Source organism: Netta rufina, assembly GCF_964035555.1.
Source record: "Netta rufina genome assembly, chromosome: 3".
NCBI lineage: Eukaryota > Metazoa > Chordata > Aves > Anseriformes > Anatidae > Netta > Netta rufina.
Window position 1 is genome coordinate 16,727,564 of NC_140125.1, and position 25,623 is coordinate 16,753,186.

Here is a 25,623-nt window from a genome sequence, read left to right on the forward strand (position 1 = left end):
AGCCTTTGTCAGGCTGTGCCTACTCTTGGTATAAATTAGAAAGTAATGTAAATCAGTAGTACTTTGCTAACTAGTTAAACTAGAAACAAACTTCCAGGTCCCTCGCTGTCTTGGCTGATTCAGTGTTTCTGAACCTAGAAGGTGCACATGATGCAAGCCTGTGATTACAATCCTTTAGTGTCTCATTCTTCTTCATATGAGATTCTCTGGAGTGACCACATACTATCACTAGGATAATATGTAAAGGGTTATGAGTGTTCTAGACCTATAAATTTTCTTGTTTAGGAAAAGTTCAGCAAGTAGAATAAAAAATGGCCTACTGATTTCTTTGTCTTACAGAATTGTCTTGTTTGTTGGTTGATCTTTCCTGTGTTTTTCTTAGCTGTACCTTTTACCTGTGACTTCCTTATTGCTTATTATGGCTAATATGGAACATATACCATTATGTTCCATAATGGTATATGTGTTAGGTGGAGTTACCTTAAAATGACATTTTATATTCATATAAATACAGTCTTTAATGGAACCTTAACATTATCAATCACTTTTGTTATTATTGATTTTTCTTTCTAGTTTATTCTATACATGGAATAAATTATGTAATACGTCCAACAGTGATCTTTTTTTATTTATTTATTTTATAAAAGGATGAAAGCACATAAGTATTATGAAAATACATTATGATTGATGGTTAATGTGGAAAGCAGATTTTAGCCAAAACAAAACAAACAAACAAACAAACAAACAAACAAAAACACAAGAAAACAAAAACACCACAATTATTGTGCAATAGTTAGACATTTATATCTTTGTTGTAAAAGGATTAATAATTATATTGATAAAAAAATGACCTTGGATATACTAGTTACATTTAACATTTAAAGATATGCCATATGACATAATTTAAACATCTACTACGTAATTTGTTAGGAAGTGTGTAAATGGCTGAACCACCACCCATTTCTTAAATCAATGTAACTTCAGAATGAGATACCTCAAGGACAGGCCAGGGTCCTGATGTTGATAGCGGAAGGAGAGGAGGGGAGAGGCAGACAAGCAGTACAAAATCCAGTACCATCTCAGTGGATGCACCTGCTGTTTGCCATTTAGTTGCAAATATCTCCTGAGATACTCCAGGTAATTTCCTGACAAAGTTTTTATTAAAGCATTGTCAATACTAACAAAGCTGTCGCTGCCCCTTATAGAAAGGAAGAAATGGAGTTGGGGAGATGTCACTGTGTTGAGGTATCTGTCAGTACTTAAGGATATGTAACTTGATCTATGTACAGCACCAGGTGACATAAAGCAGTACAAAAATAGGAACACATGTAGGAGTTTCCCTCATAACTCTAGAGCTGTATGAAACCTATTTTACCTGACCCATTATATAGCCTGTGCCTAATGCTAGGAAGAGCCACAAACTTTAGTTTTAGTGACATTCATTTAAGTTCTGATAAACATTGTATCTGTTCAGATGTAAGAGCTTTTGTTTTGTTTTGTTTTGTTTTTCTGGAAATTACCTACCTGGTTACAAATTCAGCAGTAGAGTTGTTGCAGCTAGTGTGGTGGAAAAACATGTACAAGGCAATGCTTATAAATGACATTCACATTTTTTATTAAACTGGTTGAATATGTTACTTAAAACAATTGTTGGAATTCAAAGAAAACCTTGAATTTGAGCCCATACAAATATTTTGCCAAAAGAAATTTTTTCTGCCTTCTCCAGCTTCTGTAGGTAGTCTGATAAAACTGTCATTTCCACATACAGACCTTACCTCATCTAGAGTTTAGTACCTCCCAGATTTTGTGATGAACAGCAGTAGAACTAAGATTATATTGCAACTAACATAAAATGCTCAATTTCTTTATTTTTTTCCCCAATATGTTCTGTTCTTCTCTTCCTTTACATTTTCTTTTGATATACAAGGAAAGGGTTTTATAATTCTACAATATAAAGTGATGTGCATTGCTTCCTTTTTCTATTGCAATCCTCTTAAGCTTATACATATTTTTACCTATAGTTTATTTCTATGCAAATAACCTACTTTTGACTATATACACTTTTTTTTTTTTTGACTATATACACTTATTCTATAACTAAACATCATGTTCAGATTTTCTTCTATTACTTTAGATATTATATGTTGTTTTAAATCGTATGCGAGTTACTCAGGTCCGTAACAAGCTATTAAATGATATCTCGCTGAGCAGTAAATGTTTCAACTGAAGGATTGATATTGCAACTGAAATTTATTGTGTTAGATTACAGGCTTTTGATGTGTTGGTATTTGGTATACTTCATATACATGCTTAAGAAAGACCTTGGAATGTCAATATTTATGTCAACTTCCTTGCCAAAAATGGGACGTTTGCATTTGCACAAATTATCGTACATTATATGTAAAAGCAGAATGACTCAACTGGCTATGTAAGAGCAGAATTTTATTGATTATCCATCCCATAATGCAGTTGACAAATAGAAAAATAAGGCAGTGAAAAATTAAAATAATATGAATAAACCTTTGAACAATTGTGAGTATTAAAATCATAAGTTATAGCTAAGCAATTTTTACAGATCATGGTATAGTGCTTGTTTTATGCAACCCTAAAACCTCCTCTAAAATCATATTAAGTGGAATTCACTCATTAACTGAATGCATACCACCACTAGTTCACCTCGTTATGATGACTTTCATTTGTATTGTTTGTAAAGAACTAAGACAGTTTCGACTTCTTGTGCTCTCTGAAATTAATAGGATTGTTGAGCAGCCTATCCTCATCTGTTTTTCTCTGTGCTGTTCAAAAGTGGGTCTGAGAGTCATGCATCCTCCAGCCTTCCTTGACCTGAGCCACCAACAGTCCAGAAGCCATGTAAATGTACAGCACTGAGCTCTAGCATGGCATATTATTTTTCTCTTGCTGCCCAGTTGACATGGACTCAGTTGCATGTGTTCTTAAGTCTTTTCTTGGATAGAGTAAAACATGGACTTAGGACTTCCTTGACTCTCTGTTCTTCACATCATAATATATCCTAGGTGAGGGCAACTTATTTTGAAAAGCTCACTGCTAGATTTGAAGTGAGATAATTTACGGGGTTTAGACAGAATAAGGTTGCTAAGCTTGGATAACTGAGATTATTTCAAAGTCATATTCTATTAGAAGCATGAATAACCTATATTGTTCAGCTCAATCTCATATTTTTTTTCTACTGATAAAATAGAACAGATCAATGATGTTTAAAAATTTATCCTCAGGTCCAATTAAATATTTAACAGGTCCCAAACATAATGACAGTCTCATATAATTTACAAAATGATCAGCACAAGAATTTTAGAAAGCAGTAACTATACATCATACCTGTTTTATCATGACCTTTTTTTTTTTTCTTAAAAGATCTTCATAAATATATTTAAATAGTGACTGTTGTTTGCAAAAAGTATTGTAATTCACTTCTTGATTTTAATGCATGCACCTATAACCACACACATGTGATCCAATAGATATTTATATTATCTGTCCATTTTGATGGTTAATTTCTTCAAACATTCTTTCAATATCATAATGAACTATACTTCAAATATTTTAATGAGAAGGGTGAAATATTTGTGTATTTAAAGGTTGTGATGCATTAAAACAAATAATTGACTTGCATTTTACTGTGTGATACTTCACAAATGTAGAATATTATATTTTGAGCTGCATATTCACATTTACGTTGAAATGTGATCAACTAATGTTCCATAGGGAGAAAAATGCAGCAGAACATTACTATGTAAGAAGTTTTCTGTCTAAAGACTGTGGCTTAAGAAAATAAGCAATGTCAGGAGTAGAAATGAGACATATGAATGAGAGACAATTCTGTCTTGAGACGCATATGCTCAAATTTATATCTGAGATAGCTTATCCATGGTCAGCAGTATAAAGATAAATTGTAAGGACCTGCTGTAGATATCAAGAAAACTATTTGAAGAAAGAGGAACACATTTATTTTAACAAAGTCATTTTTCTGCTATGTCACCACATGATAATGTCCAAGCCATGCCATGAGTTCTAGCACCTTTCCATAGTTCCATATTCTGAGCCATTCCAATGTCACTCAAAATTATCAGGTATCATTTACATTGATATACATATATATCATAAGCCTTCTGTGAATTCAGAGGAATGACAATAAATGTGAAACAATGGATTTTATGTAAGAAAAATGGTTTATTTCCAAAAGTGTAGATTTTTTGCTGGGTCCAGAAAACATTGTAGTATAAGATAGTAAAGATTTTCTGCTTCCTCAGCACTGTTCAATTTATGAGCATAGATTTCATGAGAAGATGTACCCATCTCTGGGTACATTCTCTGTTGTCAGAGAACCTTTAAAAATAATATTAAAGCTCTTTCAAGATGAAAGATAAATCTTTCAGGCCAAAAAGTAGGTGGGGATTTACTGAAGATGAGAGACAGCAAACTGTTACTCTGTACGGTTAAAAAAAATAAAAATCTTTTTCAGTATTTTCAAGCAGGTAAGCAATGATGCAATAGGAAAACTAGGCATTTCTTGCTAAAGGAAGCATTTTTTTTATTTTTTTTTTTAAGCGATATTTATCTGTTACACTAGCAAATAAGAATTAAAAGCTGCAGCAGTCTGTATCTTGTCACACAAATTCCATGGGTGTTTGATACAAATTTCATATGTGTCTCCAATGATATAGAGATTTCAGAGTTGTATCCAAGTTGTATCCAAGATTCCTTGGTATTCTGTAGCATACCCTGGAACCTACTTCTTTATACCTTTATTGAATATCTAACAGCATTATGGAGCCAAATGCATCTTTAGAGTAACACTAAGGATTACAGCTTCATTCTAGGTTGCACTATGGGAATAAACTCAGTCATTGGCTGAGTCAAATAACAGCTATACAAATTAAGCCAAACAGATTCTAATTTCTATTATTTTAGTGAAAACCAAAAAGCAATTGGAGATAGTACATCTCACCTACAGTAGGAGTCTCAATTGAATTTAATCTGGTTAGAATCACACTCAGTGGAGTTTCACCAGTTTCACCAGGAGAAAGAGGCCAGAGCCCTGAGCAGAAGAATTTTCAAAAATGGCTATGATTTGTCTACATCTATACCTACTAAATTTAGTAGAAAACTATGACAATCTCTAAAAAAAAGCTAAATTTAATGAGAATTAAGAAGGTTTAAGAATTCCATAGAACTGTAGTAATGTAAGTGAAAATATGGACTATTCTCTCTAAATGTACATCATAACAATATCTTTCCACTGAGAATGACTCCCCATAAAAGAGTTGAAAAAGATACATAAAGAGTCTCATCAGGGTTAATTGTTCCTGTGAAGTAACAGTGTAGTGCACAAGACTTTTAACACACTCTCTTAACTCTATGGTGCTTTATATTTCTATGGCAGTAATAGTATGCCAAGCCACTTAGAAACAAAAGAAAATTTGAATTATCCAGTCTCCTTTAAAATCTTTTAATTAACCAACATAATTTGCACTGATATATGTCTTTCCTGATACTCCAAACCTTCCAAAACCCTGTCATTCTTAATTGCTTGAAGGTAACTTTCTAACTTCACTTCAGGGACCACCCAGAACAATTAAGTATCAGTAGAACATTGAAACTGAGCAGTGAACTGGGAAATTCAGGAGCACAAAGGAGAAAACTTTCATAGGAATTGAGCCTGGACAATGGACCATGGAATTTGCTGCAAAGTGGCACTTTCATCATTCTTTTAATGATTTTCATACATACTAACCTGATATCAAAATATCTTTTTCTTTCAGGCATAGGAGGAAAGAAAAGCAATTAAATCTCTTTACTGGAATCATTTACTCTACTGAAAGAAGTAACATCAGCTATATTTGTTTGCTGTTGATACCCACACTAATTTTATGATGAGTACACACACACCATTTAAAGTCTGTTTTTGTAACTTGTTAATGTGATTTAGAGATTCCAGTACATCTTGTTGCCTGCTTAAAGTAGACCTTTATTCCTAAGAAAGGGAAATGTCTGGACTGACTCACTGGTACCTCCTAATGCTGTAGAGAGGCAACCTCAGATAACTGTGATGTTGGCATTATAGTATTGACTTGACTAGGCTCTTTATATTGGTACGGGGGATGGGGGTGAGGTATGATTTCAGGCAGAAAAGGAATGGTGAGGAAATAAAATATGCTGGGTCTAAACCCTTTCATCTGTCTTTATGTATTTAGACAGAGAATAGGCTACTGAGAAAGCAAAATTTATCAGTAAGTGAGTATAGGCCAGTAAATTTTTATTGTAATTGCCCATACTTACCCATTCATTTGGCCTGTGTTTAATACCACAAGCTATTGTTAGCCCATTGTCAGAAGGAGTATACAACCAAAGAGAAAGAAGATTAAATTTCCTCCTGTGACCATTAACGTGCTTCTGAATTGGAACTGGAAACCATAGCAGAATGATTTCTGACAGGCTATACTGGTAATTATATCAGCCCATTCTGACTTGTTAGCAACACCTTTCTAGGATTAAAAATTATAAATAATATGCCTGATTTACCTGTTCATTGACCCTGAATATCTGTATTAGGAAGAACTTGAATTATATCGCAAAGGTGCCAGATAAGCATTTTCCCTCTCAAAAGGGCATTGCAGACATTTTGCTAGTAATACAAGGAGCTGGTCCTTTGGTATTTTCAGTTAATGACTTTGCTTAAGAACTTGGGATTATAAGGTACTATACTTAGTATTTGCACTAGTCCTTAAGGAATCTTCAGAAAATCATCAAGCTCAGTTACAGGCAAATCGCCGTTGTAAACTAATTTTGCAAGCATATGAGATACAATTTTCTTAAATGACTATCCTTGTGATTTTACTATTGAACCTGTGCAAAACAACGTGTAAGTTAAATTTAAAGCCAAATGCCTTTTTGGCAATGCTGTTTTCACTGTGAAAAGATGTGTTTGAAATGGATGTATGATATTATTATTAACTGTGGCTACTGACTAGTCATATAGTTTTTAATTTTAGTAGAGTTATTTAGGAGTTATTATGTTGAACTGTAACACTGGTGAATATTTACATCACCACAAGGATGATGTGAGAGGTCACAAAATTCTTATTCTATTTTAATTCTAATCTACATAACTGAACATCCCCAGATCACTGTGGTACAAGTGTTGGACAAGTTATGTTCTCATTTCACCTGAATACTTGTGCAGACTATAAATTTTTGGGGTACGTGAAGGTGCTTACATCATTATGAACCTTCAAACACTGCTGTGTCTGTTTTAGTCATGAACTGATTTTTGTGTGTGTGTCTTTAGCAGTCTTTTGGCTCTATAGTCCTCTGCAATAAATTATTCAAATAAGGATCCTGTTCATTATTGTAACTGTAGAAGGTTTGGAAGAAAATTCAGACCTCATAAAAGAACATATAAATCCTGATAGCAGGATTGGAGAAACAAAGGTAAAATTGGAAACTCATAATTTTATGACTTTTGTACTACATATGTCTCTGTATAGGAGATACACATCCATATATGTCCATACATCATATATTAGACTAAGAAAAAGATCTATGGCAAGTCTATATTCTGAACGTTGACATAAAGCCACCTGAGCCTCACTGTTAGCCTACTCACAGAATCACAGAATCACAGAATTTCTAGGTTGGAAGAGACCTCAAGATCATCGAGTCCAACCTCTGACCTAACGCTAGCAGTCCCCACTAAACCATATCCCTAAGCTCTACATCTAAACGTCTTTTGAAGACTTCCAGGGGTGGTGACTCCACCACTTCCCTGGGCAGCCTGTTCCAATGCCTCACAACCCTTTCAGTAAAGAAGTTCTTCCTAACATCTAACCTAAAACTCCCCTGGCTCAACTTAAGCCCATTCCCCCTTGTCCTGTCACCAGGCACATGGGAGAACAGACCAACCCCCACCTCACTACAGGCTCCCTTTAGGTACCTATAGAGAGCGATAAGGTCGCCCCTGAGCCTCCTCTTCTCCAGGCTGAACAAGCCCAGCTCCCTCAGCCGCTCCTTGTAGGACTTGTTCTCCAGGCCCCTCACCAGCTTTGTCGCCCTTCTCTGCACCCGCTCAAGCACCTCAATGTCCTTCTTGTAGCGAGGGGCCCAAAACTGAACACAGTACTCGAGGTGTGGCCTCACCAGAGCTGAGTACAGGGGGACGATCATCTCCCTAGCCTTGCTGGTCACACTGTTCCTGATACAAGCCAGGATGCCGTTGGCCTTCTTGGCCACCTGAAACATACTGCTACATATCCCTTCAGAACAAAGAAAGGAGCTTTTTAGACAACTGTGAAGAAAATATATTCCTCTATTCCTGCTGAAAATATGAAGAAGCACAGAATACATAGAGTAAAACTCCAATTCTAAAAGGACAAATCTCTCTACAATTTTTAATGGCATATACACATTTAACATACACACGTCTGCATTCAGAATGTATGTGCAAATGCAGATAAATAAAATTGCCCTGAAGCCATTCAGTTTTGCTATGCTTCATACATTACCTCTCAGAAATGCCAGTATCTCAAGTTTTTGATAATGAAAATATGTGATAAAAATGACTGACATGTCTCCACCCATAAGTCACTACTATGTTTCATTTATTTTCTCTTCCAGGAAAATACATGCATTTGATTTTTATCCATTGGTCTAAACTAGGTGTGAGACTTGTACCTTGCATTGACCCTGAAATGGATAGAATCATAGAATCATAGAATCATAGAATATCCTGAGTTGGAAGGGACCCTTAAGGATCATCAAGTCCAACTCTTGACACCTCACAGGTCTACCCAAAAGTTCAGACCATGTGACTAAGTGCACAGTCCAATCTCTTCTTAAATTCAGACAGGCTCGGTGCAGTGACCACTTCCCTGGGGAGCCTGTTCCAGTGTGCAACCACCCTCTCTGTGAAGAACCCCCTCCTGATGTCAAGCCTAAATTTCCCCTGCCTCAGCTTAACCCCGTTCCCGCGGGTCCTGTCACTGGTGTTAATGGAGAAAAGGTCTCCTGCCTCTCGACACCCCCTTACGAGGAAGTTGTAGACTGTGATGAGGTCTCCCCTCAGCCTCCTCTTCTCCAGGCTGAACAGGCCCAGTGACCTCAGCCGTTCTTCGTACGTCTTCCCCTCCAGGCCTTTCACCATCTTCGTAGCCCTCCTCTGGACACTTTCCAACAGTTTCATGTCCTTTTTATACTGTGGTGCCCAGAACTGCACACAGTACTCGAGGTGAGGCCGCACCAGCGCAGAGTAGAGCGGGACAATCACCTCCCTTGACCTACTAGCGATGCCGTGCTTGATGCACCCCAGGACACGGTTGGCCCTCCTGGCTGCCAGGGCACACTGCTGGTTCATACTCAATTTGCTGTCTACCACGACCCCCAGATCCCTCTCTTCTAGGCTGCTCTCCAGTGTCTCATCGCCCAGTCTGTACGTGCAGCCAGGGTTTCCCCATCCCAGGTGCAGGACCCGGCACTTGCTCTTATTGAACTTCATGCGGTTGGTGATCGCCCAGCTCTCCAACCTATCCAGATCCCTCTGCAAGGCCTTTCCACCCTCATTCGAGTCCACAACTCCTCCAAGTTTGGTGTCATCAGCAAACTTGCTCAAAATACCTTCTATTCCTACATCCAGATCATTTATAAAAATATTGAAAAGTACCGGCCCTAAAATGGAGCCTTGAGGGACCCCACTGGTGACCGCCCGCCAGCCTGACGCAGCCCCATTTACCATAACCCTTTGGGCCCTGCCCGTTAGCCAATTGCTCACCCATTGTATGATGTTTTTATTTAGCTGTATGGTGGACATTTTGTCCAGTAGGATCCTATGGGAAACCATGTCAAAAGCCTTGCTGAAGTCCAAAAAAATCACATCAGCTGGTTTCCCTTGGTCCACCATACGGGTGATCTTATCATAAAAGGAAATCAGGTTAGTTAGGCAGGACCTACCCTTCACAAACCCATGCTGGCTGGGACCAATGACTGCTTTGTCCCCCAGGTGCGCCTCAATAAGTTCGAGAACCATCTTCTCCATGATTTTACCAGGCACTGACGTGAGACTGACAGGCCTGTAATTGCTAGGGTCTTCTTTCTGACCCTTCTTGAAAATCGGCACAACATTTGCCAGCTTCCAGTCTACTGGGACCTCTCCAAATTCCCAGCATCGTTGAAAAATAATTGAGAGAGGTTCCGCTATGACGTCCGCCAGCTCTTTCAGCACCCGGGGATGAATCCCATCCGGACCCATGGACTTGTAGCCCTGTTAAAGAAACAAGTTTTCAAAAGTTCTGTTTTTATTGAGCTTTTATGGAAGTAATACAAAAGTGTAATTATTATTTTCCTTTTCAGAACACCTACAAGATTTGTATAAGCTCTGTATCTTTTAATAAGTACATATAACTCTCAAAAATGTACACATATCTAGGTCATGCTAATTACCCACCTTGGGAGGCAAGAATGTGCCTATACTTCTCTACCTAGCTGGTGTACTCTTGAGACCGAAGTCGGAAGAGCAGGGTTTAGAAAAACTAAAAATACACTTCCTAGGATCTTAGTCACTAAACTGCTTAAAAAGAAGGTCTCTCATGTTGACAGCCTGTAATTTGTATTATGCAGGAAATAAGACTAGATAATCAAAAACAACCCTTCTGGCCTTGAAGCCTATGAATCACATATAATGGAGAAATTACTGTGGTAATGTAAGTAAATTGTCAGACTTCAAAAACAGCAGACTCAGTTTTATTTTACAAGGAATAATTTTATCATATTTCTTGCATAGATGAAATTATGCATCACTGAGTCCCCAAAAACACCAAATCAAGCCATAAAATTCCTTATGGACTAACTGGAAAAACATGCAAAGCATTCTCTTAAGTCGTAACCTAAAATGAAAACTGAAATATTCATAGAGAAACCTCCAACATGCATGAAAGCACGCATCAAAAATTATCGATCTTTCTCAAAGTTCTGTCTAGCTCTTCCACAAATAAATTCAACATTTTGCTGTGATCATTTGCTTTGAGTAACTTATATTGAATGCTATGTGTAATTAAATTTCAAGAAAATTAATTCATTCAACATTTTAATGTAACAGGGAATCCATTATCACATTTAAATAGTGTATGGGGTCTTCCAGAAATGAGGTTACCATGCTACACAGTGCTTGCTACGCCAACTAAAGCTGGACAAAACATTTTTGTCAATTATTTGTTTGCCCACATTAGTGCAGCAAAACTGTAGCTGTTCATTTTGTTCTATTATGAAGGGAAAAATGCCTATGCAAAGCCGACAAATTAAACAAGGAATAGAAATTGTGATCTAATCCATAAAATTTTAAAAATCAGAGGCCAAATCAGTCCATAAGAATGCTATAAGTTAGGCAGAAGAAAGATACCAGCTTCTTAGGACACAGGGATTTAATTTAAAGACTGTCCCCAGTCTTCTAATATTTAGTTTCTCTTTGAACCTCAGAATTCAATTGTATATTCACTGTCAGTTAAATAGTCTTGTTAGTTGCAGTATGCTCACACAAAAGGAGAGGCTGTTTTAGTGAAGGACTTATTCTACATCAGAATGATCTTTATTCATGAAGACTTCAAATGCTTCATTAATCTTCAGTTTTACTGTAGCCAGGGAAAGATCCTGTTATTTGCTAAAATTAAAGAAGACAAATGGGAGTTTGCAGTTTCTCCATGAACATATGAAAAAAGTAGGGTTTATTTAATTCAGTAAAGTTAGAATATTTCTAGTCAAAACTTTTCCCTGATAATACATGTAAACCGTCAGAAAGGAGAAATGCTGACTGTCAAGGTATACATCAATTACTAATTACTAATGTTCAGTTTAATATCTTGTAGGTCGACAGATATTGGGTTTTTATCATCCTGTTATTAACAATTATAATACTATATAATATAATATTATTATATTATGTCTGTATATTATATTATGTCTGTATATTTCAGCCATTATAATATAATATAATATAATATAATATAATATAATATAATATAATATAATATAATATAATATATTGTATTGTATTGTATTGTATTGTATTGTATTATAATGGCTGACATATACAGACAGCTGAGTATGTGCCACTGGGAAGAATACAGTAGCTTTATCACTTGGAAAAACAACAACAACGACAAAACATCAACTATCTGCTACAAGTTTTTTATTTTATTCTCTAATTATTCACCGTATAATATGGAAGCAGCTCTTTGTGTAGTAAATAGGAGGCATTCTCTTCACCACATCTGTCTTCATTTTTCAATCCACCTCTGGCCCTAATGAAGCTGAAACTTACCCATCAGTACACTTTCCCTTTGGGAAAAGCCATAAGCAAGTGGAAAACAGGACACTCAGCCTACTCTCTTAAGAACATCCTGAACACTCTTTTTTCACATCTCTGGAATGTGTTCAAACTGTACCAGTGCCACCCAGATGACCAGATTTCAAATATATGTCCATAATTCCTACTGCGCGGCTGTTCTGCAAGTGTGCCAACTTCAGATGCTCTGTGAGTAGCTTTCTGCTTGGGTTCAATGTCATCCTTCCCAATTGGCAGCATCTGTTATTTTCGGATAATTAATTTAGTAGAAGTGTTTCAGAATCAGGCATACTGAAATGTCACTACAGGGATGCTATCATATTTTTGAAAGCTGAGATACAGAAATTGACAGCAAATACAAACAAACAAAAACCCTCTAGCAGCTACAATTAGATCATTCTATAATTTACATTGGCTAGTAATATTCACCTTCACATAAATCAATGCATGGGAAGAAAAAAAAATCAACCTGATTTCCTTCATATTTGCAATATATGATCTCTCTCTCTATAGGTTTATTTTATCTTGTATTGCCTCTGATTTCTCAGAGTCTTTGTTTAGCAGGAGAATGGATGAATCCCTCTTCTAAGCCCTGATATATTCATGGTTGTAGAACATATGCCATTGTGCTGAGGGATAGAGAGAAACCTAACTCTCAGTTGAAGCATGAACTTTATACTTTAAAGTACAGTTTTCAATGACTGTTTTGCTCTTATTGCATCTACTGACGTTCAGCAGGTGTTTGTTTATCAGCGAACAGAGGTCGGGACTATTGCCATGGCTAGTCATGTTATTCCTGCTGAAAGAAAGTTTTCATGTACGCTAGAATCTCTGTGACTTTTATTCAAAAGTAAGATTCCTTTATTTTTAGGAGCTCTGAGCGGAGCCCCTTGGAGTACTTCAATATTTGAGCTTATTGAAGAAAGGGTTTTGTCTGTTAATAGGCAATCAGAAGAAAGCCAGATACACAGCAGTGCTGTGGTTTTGGAAGAGAATTTTTATCAGTAGTAACACAGAGGAAAGAAAGAAGAGAAAACTTTGAACCATGTTGCTGGATAAATTGCATTGTGTATTCTTACCTAGATTAGCATTTCTATTCTAGATTTCAGTTTTCTTTATGGTTATATTTGGGCTGTTTTGCCTTTTGCCTTGTTTTGTGTTTCTTTTTTTTTTTTTTTTTTTTCAAAGTGAGTAATGAGCAGGGTTTCTATAGTCTTAAGAACAAAACCACTGCCTGTGTGGAGACAGAGAAAACATTACTTGGATTACAGGAGCACTTAATTATCATGCACTGAAAAGTATTTAGTTTTACTTTGATCAAGACAACAGTGTGAATGTGGACTGAGAGAAGGATTTTTTTTTTTCCTTATCCTAAGTAAAAACCTCAGAGAATATGAGAAGGGTGAGTAAAGCTGATAAACTTCACTTAAACTTGATGCATTTCTCATTCCTGTTTCCTGACAGGGAATTTCATTGTAAGACAACATATCTTTCTTTTCTGAAGTACTTCGCTGATTAAATGCATGTGGCATGATGCAAGAAGCTTGTGCTGTGAGAGGACAAAGAAGTTTGGCACAAGGTAATAAGGGGAGCCCTTCCTGGGTTACATGTTCAAAACTCCCCTGAAAAGCTAAGAAATTAAGTAGAAAATTATACAAGGAAATTCAGTAGCCCAATATTTAAATATGTTTCTAGACAGTTTTGAAAACTGCCTGTGTCTATAAAGTCTCAGTGATGCCAAGAAGAGCTACAGAAATACACACAAAAGTTGTATTATTCCATCCTGTAAATGTAAGGTAGCTGCACCACAAGCTTTAAAAAAATTTAAAAATCCGTAGGTTTTCCTCTTCCTCTTCTTCTTCCATTTTCTCTTCTTCTTCTTCTTCTTCTTCTTCTTCTTCTTCTTCTTCTTCTTCTTCTTCTTCTTCTTCTTCTTCTTCTCCTTCTTCTTCTTCTTCTATTTCTTCTAATTCTTCTTCTTCTTCTGCTTTTGCTTCTGCTTCTGCTGCTTCTGCTGCTTCTTTTTTTTCAAATTACCTTCTGTTATGACTGACAAGTCTTTAATAAAAACAACCATCCATCCACTTTGCTAGGAGATGAAAAGTTCAGAAGTAACAGAAAGGGAATTGGGAAGAACTGTCAGTGTGGGAGTGGACAACAACTCAGAAGTGCAAAACCTGGACCTGGCAATCCTTCAGTATCCCAAGGTCCTTGCTTGGCTTGAGAGTATAATGAAAACTAATGGAGAGATATGGAAGGTCTGCCCAGTGCAAGCTACCTACTTCTTCCTTTAATCTTTTAAAAGAAGAACACTGCTTATGCATACTGGTCACTTTTGATATATGATCAGAGTTTAACAATGCTTTATTTTTGTCAAGACATTTCAACTCCAGTGCTTTTATATCTTCAATTCATAATTGACTTGATAACAAAACTATACTATTTTATGACAATATTTTGCAGGGACAGAAAAGAGCCATCCTCCTCCCCTCATTGCTATATTTTAACTCTGAAATATCTCTGAAACTAATACTAAATATGTAGGCTTGATAGAATCATCACTGGTATATCAGCAAAGAATCGTTTCAAATATAATGAATTTAATTGAACTGTCTATACTTTATCATGCATGCTTTCAGACCAGTTGAGAAGAAGGATATTTTGACGTAGGTCCATATGTAGACAAAAAGGCTAATGAAGACAAAAATCCAAGACCTCCAAGTCTTAAGCCAGAGGCCTATGGTATTGGCCTAACAAGATTAGGTCCATGGGCAAGATTAAGTAGCAGAGTGTGCTCATGCCATCCAGGAGTTGACAGTGGTAGTAAAAGAAATAAAAAGCATAAAAAGGCATAAGAGAAGAGAAAAAAATTGCTATATCTGCCTGTACAAGCTAGAAAAGGATGAGGTAAAACTGGTTTTGAATTCCTTACTTTAAACAGAGCTTCTGACCATTTCCACCAAAACTTTCATGAGGTTTTGTATAGCTTAACCTTAAATAAAGGAGAATAGTCAAGATAAAGTCTGACTCTCCAAAACATAATCATTAGATATGTATTCAGATAGCTTTCTAAAAGTATGAAGGTACCTAAATCTAACATGTGGTTATCTAGTTACTTCTATATGCCTATACCAAAACCACAGTATTAAAAGCATAAAGACCTTGAGGGGCACAAATGCTTCAAATCTCAATATTTTCATAATGGTGGAAAAGAATAGAATGTAGAAGAAAAAGGGAACTGGTAGAGCATATGTTATGTCATAAAATAATGTGTTTTAATATAATGTCCAAGCATTTATACTTCCCCTAAATAAAGGCATTGAATTTTTATATCCAAACATGGATAATGCCAAACAAACAAACAATCAAAAAATAAATAAAAAAGCAACTCTAGATATTTAAGTCTAAAAATTTTATGAGAAATTGGTATATAAATGTACAAATGTTACTTGCAGGCATTAAAATGTCTACTAATCTGAAACAGAAGTAGCACTATTTCAGAACTATTTTTTGTATAAATCCAGGAGTGATGGCTATATAAAGTGACTCTAGAACACAATACAGCATGCCAAGTATGTTTAAAATTTATCAGCAAGCTCTCTTTAGTTATCAAGCTGGAGAACAGTTATCCTATTCATTATTGACATCTCCCATAATTCTTTCAATGGTTTTGTGCAAATAGCTTGTCAGCCTTTTGGCAAATAGGGGTGATTTTCAGTAACATTTTTAAATTCGTCAAATTCATTTATACATCCAGAAACAGCCAGACTTTCTTACCATTAATTTTAAAGAAAAAAAAAATCCTTTAGTAGTAAAGGTCTACAAGGTGGACCTAAGCATTGCAATACTAGCAGAGATCTAACTTAACTACTAAAGAGGCTGCACCAGCAAGAATTTACAATGCTTGGCTTAGCATACAGGGTTGTTCTACAATACATGTGAAAATATTAAGTGCCTTTGTGTGCTGGGAGAATATTAGTGCTGGAAACTCCTATATCTGTGAAGAAGTTGATGAGCAATGGTCTAAACTATGGTTGTTACAACCTAGGTTGAGAATATACAAAGATCTAAATTTTGGCATTGAACACAGAACTGCTACGATGGTACAGCTGTGGCCATAGCCCTGAGTGTGCTTTGGTAGCTTTTGCTTGTTCTCTTTGAATTCAAATCTGTTAAAACATTTTATTTCAAAGTAGCTTAAAAATGCGCCTGCAATTTTATGGCACTATTAACCTGAATACTAATAGTCCTAACTATGGACTATTAACCTGAATTTAGAAACACATTTAAATGTGAAATATATTATGATTTGATTAGTATATAAATAGTGGAAAAGGTCTTTATTAGGTCTTTGACCTCTCTTTACTCATCTGCTGAGAGTCTGGAAAGAATTCTTAAAATACTGAAGATAACAGCACTATGTGGAATATTTACATCATGGCTAAAAACAAAACTGGGAATAACACTGGGCTGTAGCATGGTGCCTTGAGCAGAGTCACTGCCAGGTTGACCCACCACAGACAGCAGAACCACCAGAGTGACTATATAATCCTGCATACTCAATCTTTTGTTGTGAGTGCGACACATTCAGAAAAGATTTAAGGTTTGGATCAGCCAAGAATATGTGGGGTGTAAAATTACTTCCCTTCCAATACTCAGAAGTTCAGTTCTTGTCTGCTATTATAAAATCAATGAAAGTGTGAAAATTGAAGTTTGCTGAATAAGGTGCTCTGCAATGCATTTAGTCTGGCATATCATATTGTAAAGAAAAATATGAGGTTTTGCTTTAGCTGTCAAGTGTAGTCTTCTGCAAGTGGAGACAGGTGAGCTTCTAGAATTACAGATCAGCTTGTAATGACTTATTGATAATCTCCTGAAGAAAATCCTGTTAGTAAAGAGGATTGGATTGCGGGAAAATGTCTTAAAATCTATTGATGATTAGCATATGGATTATATTATCAAATAGTAGCTAATATATATATATGTTTAATATTGTAATTCTACCTCTTATTATGAAACTATTTATGTCATCATCTAGTTTTCAGTGGTCATAAAGAAAAAGCACAGACTGCTGTGAGCTGGTGGTCAATAAGTGTTTATATTTCATTAGCTGTTATATATCGAAATAGGGACAGAGAAGAAAAGCCAGTATTGTTTTCATTGTTTTACTTCTTTTGACTCTGGTAGAAGTGCAGGCAAAGATCTATCAGGCAGTAAGTCCATGGTCATCAAGAGTTGAAAGAGGCTATCAAAGATAGACCACTAATTTCAAGAGGCTTCTTTCTTCTAAGCAGACATTTTCAACTGGTAGAAGTTCATGAAGAGTGTTGTTGCTACCTCTGTGATGAAGTTTTAGTAGAACTGCTGCTGGGATGCTGATACATGAAACTCAGTACCCTTACACTGTTGTTTTTTTTTTTTTTTTTATGCCATCTCTTGAGAATAACAACTGTTTGCTCTAAATTTATAAGAGAAGAGATCAAGGATGGCTGTGGTATTGTTTATTATAATATGATTGGATATAATTGTATAAAAGCCAATCTTGTGCCATGAAACCAGGTATTATGTCAACTACTAATCTGCTCGTGTGGTAAACTGTGAGTGCTGCGTTTAACATTGAATTACTTGTAAAAAAGTAAGAAAAAAAAAAAAAAAGGGGCTAAGGGCTTAGGGCTAAGACTGTAAGACTTTGGGCTCTGGTATGTTATGTCATGAAAGAATACATTAAGCTGTGGGATAATCTAGAAAAATATGTAGTTTTTAAATGTTTGTAATAAATTGATTTATCATTATCTATGTAATGAAGCAGTAATTGAATAGTATAAAACTCAGTCACTCATTTTTTGTTTACATAAATGCCTTTTTAGTGGAATTATTTCAGGAAATAAATTCCTTTTTGAAATGAATAAATTTATATTTACAGTCAGATTACTTTTTTATAACTGACACATAGTAACCTTTATTTACAGAAAAGAAGGTCTCAGGCTAGGACCTCAGTATATTTGCATCCTGAACACTTCAAAATGTACGCAATGGATATATCAGAACATAAAATATATTGAAATTTTATTTCTGATCTTTAACTCTACTTTAAATGAATAATCTGTCTGCAATCTTATTTATTGGTTAAATACTCTAAAGCACTAGCCTTACTCTAAATACTCCTAGCCTTACTGAAGTCCATGGCAAAACTCCTATTAATTAAAATGAGGTTTATTGTTCACTGTTATTATTTTTAATGTTATGGGTTTTATGGATTTAAAAACCACATATATTATATTTTTTTCTTTTTTTTTTTTTCATATGTGAAGTATATAACAAGAAAATTGCTGTTCAGCAGTTACAGTATTTGCAAAAGCATGTACAAACTGCCCTAGTAACAAAAACACAGTTGGTCACAAATTTACGTTAGAGAAAGAATTAGATGATTTTGTGGAATTATCAAATTCAGCAAGTTATATAAATCAAAAGACACTAAGAAGTTATTGTTAATTACTCTATTCAAATCAGAATGCAAAGATACAATATTACTTAAAATACGGTTTTAATATTGACAATACAGAGATTAAATTGCTTTTAGAGCTGGGAATATGTTCTTGTTAAGATGAAGTTGCTCAGAGTTAGCTGACTCTTGTTTCTGGTTATCTATTCTTTTCCTGAAAGCAGTTGCAGTCAACCAAGAAGGGCTATGGAAAAACACAGGTGTGCTAAGCAAGTTTTCAATGTTCCAGTTTTGGTTGCTATAAGCTAAAAAGCTTTAACTATGACTTTTCATCTGAATAACTTGTATCTTTTTTTTTTTTTTTAATCTTTAAAGAGATGATTTCAAGAAGAAGAAATGTGTAATATATAAGATGTCTGAGGAGTTTGATCTTATAATACGGGAATAATGAAATGAGTTTTAGGTCTTGCAACCCAAAGCCAAGTTACAATATTTGATGTTTGCATCTTTCCCATTTAGATTTTCTATGGAGGACCAGCAACATTTTGATAAATGTGGGCGGCTCTTGGTTCACAATTCACATCTGCTTCAACATGAAATCTTAGCACATGTGAGCAGTAAAAAAAACATGCTCACATGTGCCTAAAACATGTGTTTTAGGCACATGTGAGCAGTAATAAGGCTTTCAAGATATTTTCTATGAAAGAAAGGAAAGCTGCAGTTATTACAGACTTTGTGTATTGTTCTTTAATTTGTGTGTGATCTTTTTTTCAATGCGGATTGAGACTTTTAACACTGAGATCTTAGCTACATATTACAAAACCCCGTGTTTATGTGAACAATTAAAAGTCAAGCAGGGGTGAATCTAAGAGCAAGACAGCTAACAGGAATATTTTATGGAACATTGTACTGTTTCATGAACTCTATCAAGAGATAATTCAATGCCAGTTGAATTTAGATTCACCTCAAAGATACTTATGACAAATTATGTGACAATGAATGTCCCATTACTGATTCATGTGAAGAAGAGGATTCATTACTGAATCCAGGGATTCGTGTGAAGGCCTCTCTTCTTCAGAGTGGCCTTTCTCTGTTGTACTGTAATGTAAACTGGTGCCAGGAAGCCTACATGTATATGTCTACTGGAATAAGTATCGGGAAACTGGCTACAACAGTACTCTTTTTTTATTATTATTATTATTTTTTATTATTATTATTATGGTCATCAGAATCCTTTGAAAGGGTACAGCAAAGCTGGAAAATTGCTGTCTTGTGCTTACAATGCATTTCTCTCTGGTTGTTGGGTTTGTTGTTGTTTGTTTGTTTGTTCATTTGTTATCTGGCTAATGAAGTTACTTGGAATTCAAAAGCGCTTAGATGAGGAGATGGATCTGCAGATAGACTTTCTGTCCTTAAGATAATATGCTATATTTATTATAAAAGTACACCTGTGTCTTTCATAGTCTACTTATTATCAAAACCTCAGTCCTATTGAACAGGTTATTTCTGAAGAATGTGAATTCTATTGCTGACATTACGAAGACATTTGCTCAAGATACATGCCTAATAGTCATAGTAACCTAGGAAAAAAAACTTTGAGATCAAGCTACATCAGGTTGTATAATTCTATTATTGAATCCATGTTACTGAATCCATGTTATTGAATCCATAAGTTACACCTCAACATAGTATTTTGAAAGTTTGTGAATTGTTGGAATTTGCATAGTTTCATTTCATTCCTGGAGATTTTGTTTTGTATGCTTTTTTCAAAATAAGAAATGACATTTGAGGAAAAAATCTTTTTTCCTCTCCTTTTTGAAAAAAAAAAAAGTACAAAACATCTATTACAGTTTTTTTTTTTTTTTTTCTTCTCCGTGTGTGGTTCATAGAGATGGAAATAAAAATGTTATTGATCCAAGCAAAAGATCAATAGGAAGAGTCATTCACAATTAGGCATTCAGTAGAAAATAACATGAATGAAATTAACCTGGAGCACTTGAGGCAGTTTGCCTGGTAACCTTGCTCTCAAATATGTTTTAAGTTTAATAAATTATATTTACGTGGAAAAAAGTGAGTCCTGAGAATTATTAAAGATATGCTCTCTAGGTTGCACCATAATTCTGTTTGTAATCAGTATAGCTTTTTTGCTTTCTGATTATAGGGGTTTATTTCAAAAGGCAATGGTCACACTGCTTTTATTAGTTTTACTTCTAAAGGTCATGTCATAGTTGTCAAAAATAAGCATTGATCTTAGGATTAATATTTTAAACATGTATTTAAAATACAATGTGGGAAAAGCTGACATTGTTGCTTTCCCTATGGTAATTTAAGATTGGGAAGTTTTACTGATTAAACCCTTCATTTTACTTTTAAACATTTTCATTTAAAAGGTAACTTCTTTGACTGGTAATAAATGAGGTACTGGTTATATTTAATAACTCCCATGCATTGTGGTGTCACAGCAGACCCAAAAGATAGTACATGCTGTCACATTTGGGATGATAGATTTTATAAAACTGCGTTGCATGAAGACGAACTCTTTTGTGTTACCTTGCAAGGTTGCCATGGAGATAGAGTACTGCTTCATGGGAATTTCACTTTTCTGGTAATGTTAGAACCCAAAGCTGCTTCTTTCGATAGTTCTTAAATCTCACTTTTAAAATGATATCGATTTGCAAAAACTAATGATTCATCTTTTGTATCTCTATTTTCTCAGAAATACCTTTTTGGTGCCGTCAAAGCTAATGCACTAAACATGTTAACTTAACAGGTGCCGAACACAGTAGACTGTCTAAGCATTATCTTACTTTATGTTCTATGCCACTGGTCAATTTAGGATATGTTTTGCAAGTCTGTACTTCCTCAAAGAAAGATTTCAGGTATTTGTAGCCAGTGGAAATATTTTTATGATGGGAAATCATCAAAATCAATATGTTGCAGAGGGATAAATACTATATATTCTTTTTAATGATTTTTTTAAAGAAAAATCAATTTAAATATTAAATATATGGAAAATAGTTACAGCGTTGTTTCTATTTCTACAGAGAAAACCATATTTTTGGTGGAGTTATCATGTATTTCTCTGTAGTATGTGATGTATTTTTATTACCCTGTTTAAATGAGAAGTCAAAAGGGAACTTCAGTTGATTCTGACATTTATAAGCCACTCATTTTCTTCATCTTTATCAATAAAACCGAGAGACATGGAAACCCTTACTCTTTGCCTTAAGCACACATTTCTGAATGCCTGGCTGTAGATGAATCAGCCAGGACTATAATATACAGAGGATACATCCAACTCCTGGACATATGGCAGAAAGTACATATGGGAATGTAAATCATACCATTTGGTATCCAGTCGGAGCTATCTAGCTATGCTAATGAAATTCATGCAACAGGAATATTTTTCAGGAGGAAGGATCTCTCGCTGTTTTCAAATGAAAACAGCTAAAATAAAATGCTTTCCTGAGGAAAGTGCTGGAAATTATTCTGCATGTTCTTTTGCCCCATTCATATTGAATGCTCACCCAGCGTGCTGCTGTGTTTGTTCAGAATATCTAGTAGAAAGACTGGCAAACATTTCACAAATGACTGAGCCAACTGAGAGCGGGTGTTGGAAGATGTGAGAGCCTCTTCCTGCATGCCTCTGTGTGGGGAAAGATGGCAACGTGTGCAGAGTGATAATTAAACAGACTTTCCTTCTGTTCCTGTCTCCCATTTGAAGTTATCTTTGAACAGAAAGATCGAAATGGCCTGAAAAGGGATGTCTGGGGAGGAATTCAATGAAATGAGGAAAGATTTTTTTTCTTCTACTTTACTAGCAAAGATTTAAGCAAATAGATGACAGAGTCATGTGCTATTCCTTCAAAAATTAGTGTTTAAATTCATTGAAGATATGTCTTTTTGCCAGTAAAATCCTTTGCTGTATTTACATATTCTCCTCCTTTTGCTAAAATACATGCTGATAAAATTTACATGGGTCTAACCCATGTCCTTCTCCCTAAAACTAAATAGGTTTTCAAATGTTTGCATCGTGATGCTTACTTGAATAGTTAAAAGCTACTCAGCAGGCAGCATGCTCAATATTTATATTTTGTAAATACAGACTAAGAACTTCATAAAATATTTCTTCACAAGGTGTGGGATTTTTCTTTTTTTTCTTGTTAAGTGATACTAGATGTCAGAATGTGCTGTGGCCTCATCAGAGTTTCAACTTATTTTCCTGTTCCCTAAATTGTAGAAGATTTTCTTAATAATTTTCTAAAAATCCAATTTAAACTAAAATATCAAAAGTAAGTGGGTTTTTATGGAACCTGTTAAACTCGCATTACTTCTGCTTTCATATGTAGTAAGTAATAATAACAGACTTCAACATTTCACTCCAAAATATTACTAAATTTTAGAATGTAATATGATTTCAGTATAACTTCTATAAAATTCATAATTGGTGATAGAGTTCATTGCTGTACTTAAAACATGTCTTCATTATTGACAGTGGTACTAGAGGGGAAGGGAAAAGCTGGTGAAGAAGACTTTGAAAAGGTCTCACACTCATATTGCTGTGCTTAGTCTAAATGATGGCAATAATTTCTCATTTTATGCAAATATTCAGCTATATATAGACCTTCATGTTCCAAAACACGTGTTGATTGAGAGAAAAGTTTGTCCTGGCAGTCTGCTGAAACATTGACACCAGATTTCTCTCCCTCAGAGATGAAACATTCCCCTGATTAATACCTTCAACATCTGGAATGTATATGAAATTTTACCTTGGATCCAAGGTTATTTTGCCAAATGCTGCCTCCAGCCACATACATAAAAGGTAGTTCCCAATATTTCCCAATTGTGACAAATGCAAAGAACTTTTTTTTTTTTCTTCCCTGTTTGGCCCATGCTATCCCCTTTCCTGATCCTACTGCAGTCAGATCCTGAGCTTCCTTCTTGCTGATCCTGCTGCAGTCAGATCCTGAGCTTCCTTTAGCTTCACAATATATAGGACACCCTTCAGCAACAGAAAATCTGTTGCTATTGGCAATTCAGTTCTGTCTGATGGGTATATAGGCAAATGTACAATACCACAAGCCCGAGAGAGAAGATAATATGTATATATATATATATATTTAAATCAGCAGTTCCTTACTCCTAAAATATTCCTAACCTAATTTTTTAACAGCAGCATTTTTTTTTCCCACATAAATGAATAGTAGAAAAATACCTCTCACTGCAGTTACAAGCAGGAATTGTGCAATACTATCAGTGTAAATAAAATACAATTAAATAAAATGCAAGAGTTTCAATGCCCCAATAAAATATTTTTTTTTATTTTGCTGTGCTCACTCACTGAAGTGTGTACATGAGTTCTCACCCTTTTGCCTCTATCCATGTAATAAGGATATCATTCTTTTCAAAAATAATGATTTTACCCCATAACTGATAAGCTGCATACCAATTTCACTGCAAAGTTTTACAATAAGCGGGTCTTTCACTTTGCACATGCTGACAGGAGTCTTGTGACAGGAATGTAGTGGGATACTGGTAGATACCTCTTATGGGTAGCACTAAGTTGCAGGGCTTTTTCATTGCACTTTTAAGAACTCTGTGCTACTGATGCATTTATTTCTTTTAATATATCACTTACTAATGGATCTTAAGAAACCTACACAAGCACTCTCATGGCTGAAGAAGAAAAAAGGGAGAATAAAAAAAAAATCAGATTTAGATAACATTCTCTGTAAATTAATGTTTTCTTCAAGTATGTTTCTGAGCATGGCTTAGAAGGTAATCCAACACCTCAAAGGAGAGACAAAAATTGTCCCCTTTTTGTCATGTAAACTTAAAATTACATCTGAACGGTGCAGTTGAGTCAGAAAGGAGCTAGCTTTTAAAGTTATCTCAGATGTGATTATTTTATGATACCTTTTGTAGTTGTTGGGTTTTGACTTTGATCTGAAGTGAGAAGTGTGACAGCAATTCAGTTTATGAATTGCTATGAAAAGTGATTGTATTAAAAATTAGAAAAGCCAATGAAAATAGTGGGATTTATTTATTTATTTATTTATTTATTTATTTTTACTGGTAATGGATGCATATATACTGCGATGCAAAAAGGAATCAAAAATAATAGCCATTTAAACATAGGATCATCTTGAATTGTCATTGAAAAAGCTTCTACAGACAGATTTTTATGTCAGTATTTTGGGTTGCATTTTCAAAAACTTATATGTTACTTGTAGGATAATAACTGCAGCTTCACCAACGTACAATATCTATGGTGATCTTTTTTTTTCCATTTGCATTTCTATTCCATATCAATGACACCTAGACTAAGGTTGATGTGTCTCAACTTCTACTGTATATTGAATTATAAGACCTTTATGATTTGTTTTGTTATTTATTTAAATGTATCATTTACAGTGAAGCTAAGAACTTCACACAAGCACTCTCATCGTAGAAGTTAATGTAGACAAGAATAAATGCACATCTTTGGCTTCTATATACTTTCATATTTTTTTTTCTCAGCTTAGCTTGCTCTGGTTCATGAAGATTTGAACAAAGATGAATGCTTCAGGTATGTTAGAGAGGACCCTGGAAACTGTACCATCTTGCTCCAGTGAGCTTTAGATTAGGTAGGCTCTTTAAGTGCTGACATGTCTTTGGACATCATGAGAAGTAGGCCAAGGAGACTCACTGAAATAGTTCTGCTGGTTCTTTAATGCGTAATGTACTTAGTAAAGTAATGTAGAATCAGCATATTGTAGACCCAAACCAGAGCAACAACATTTAAAATCTTTAAATTTGCTCTATGTCTTTTTGA

At 35.1% G+C, this 25,623-nt stretch overlaps 1 protein-coding gene across 21 annotated transcripts in view; it reads left to right on the top strand.

The window, feature by feature from the left end:
* The window catches only part of NRXN1 (neurexin 1), a gene marked incomplete at both ends in the record, with an annotated part of 708,589 nt that overhangs the window by 74,147 nt on the left and 608,819 nt on the right, over positions 1-25,623 (top strand). The gene's annotated exons all lie outside the window — the stretch shown is intronic.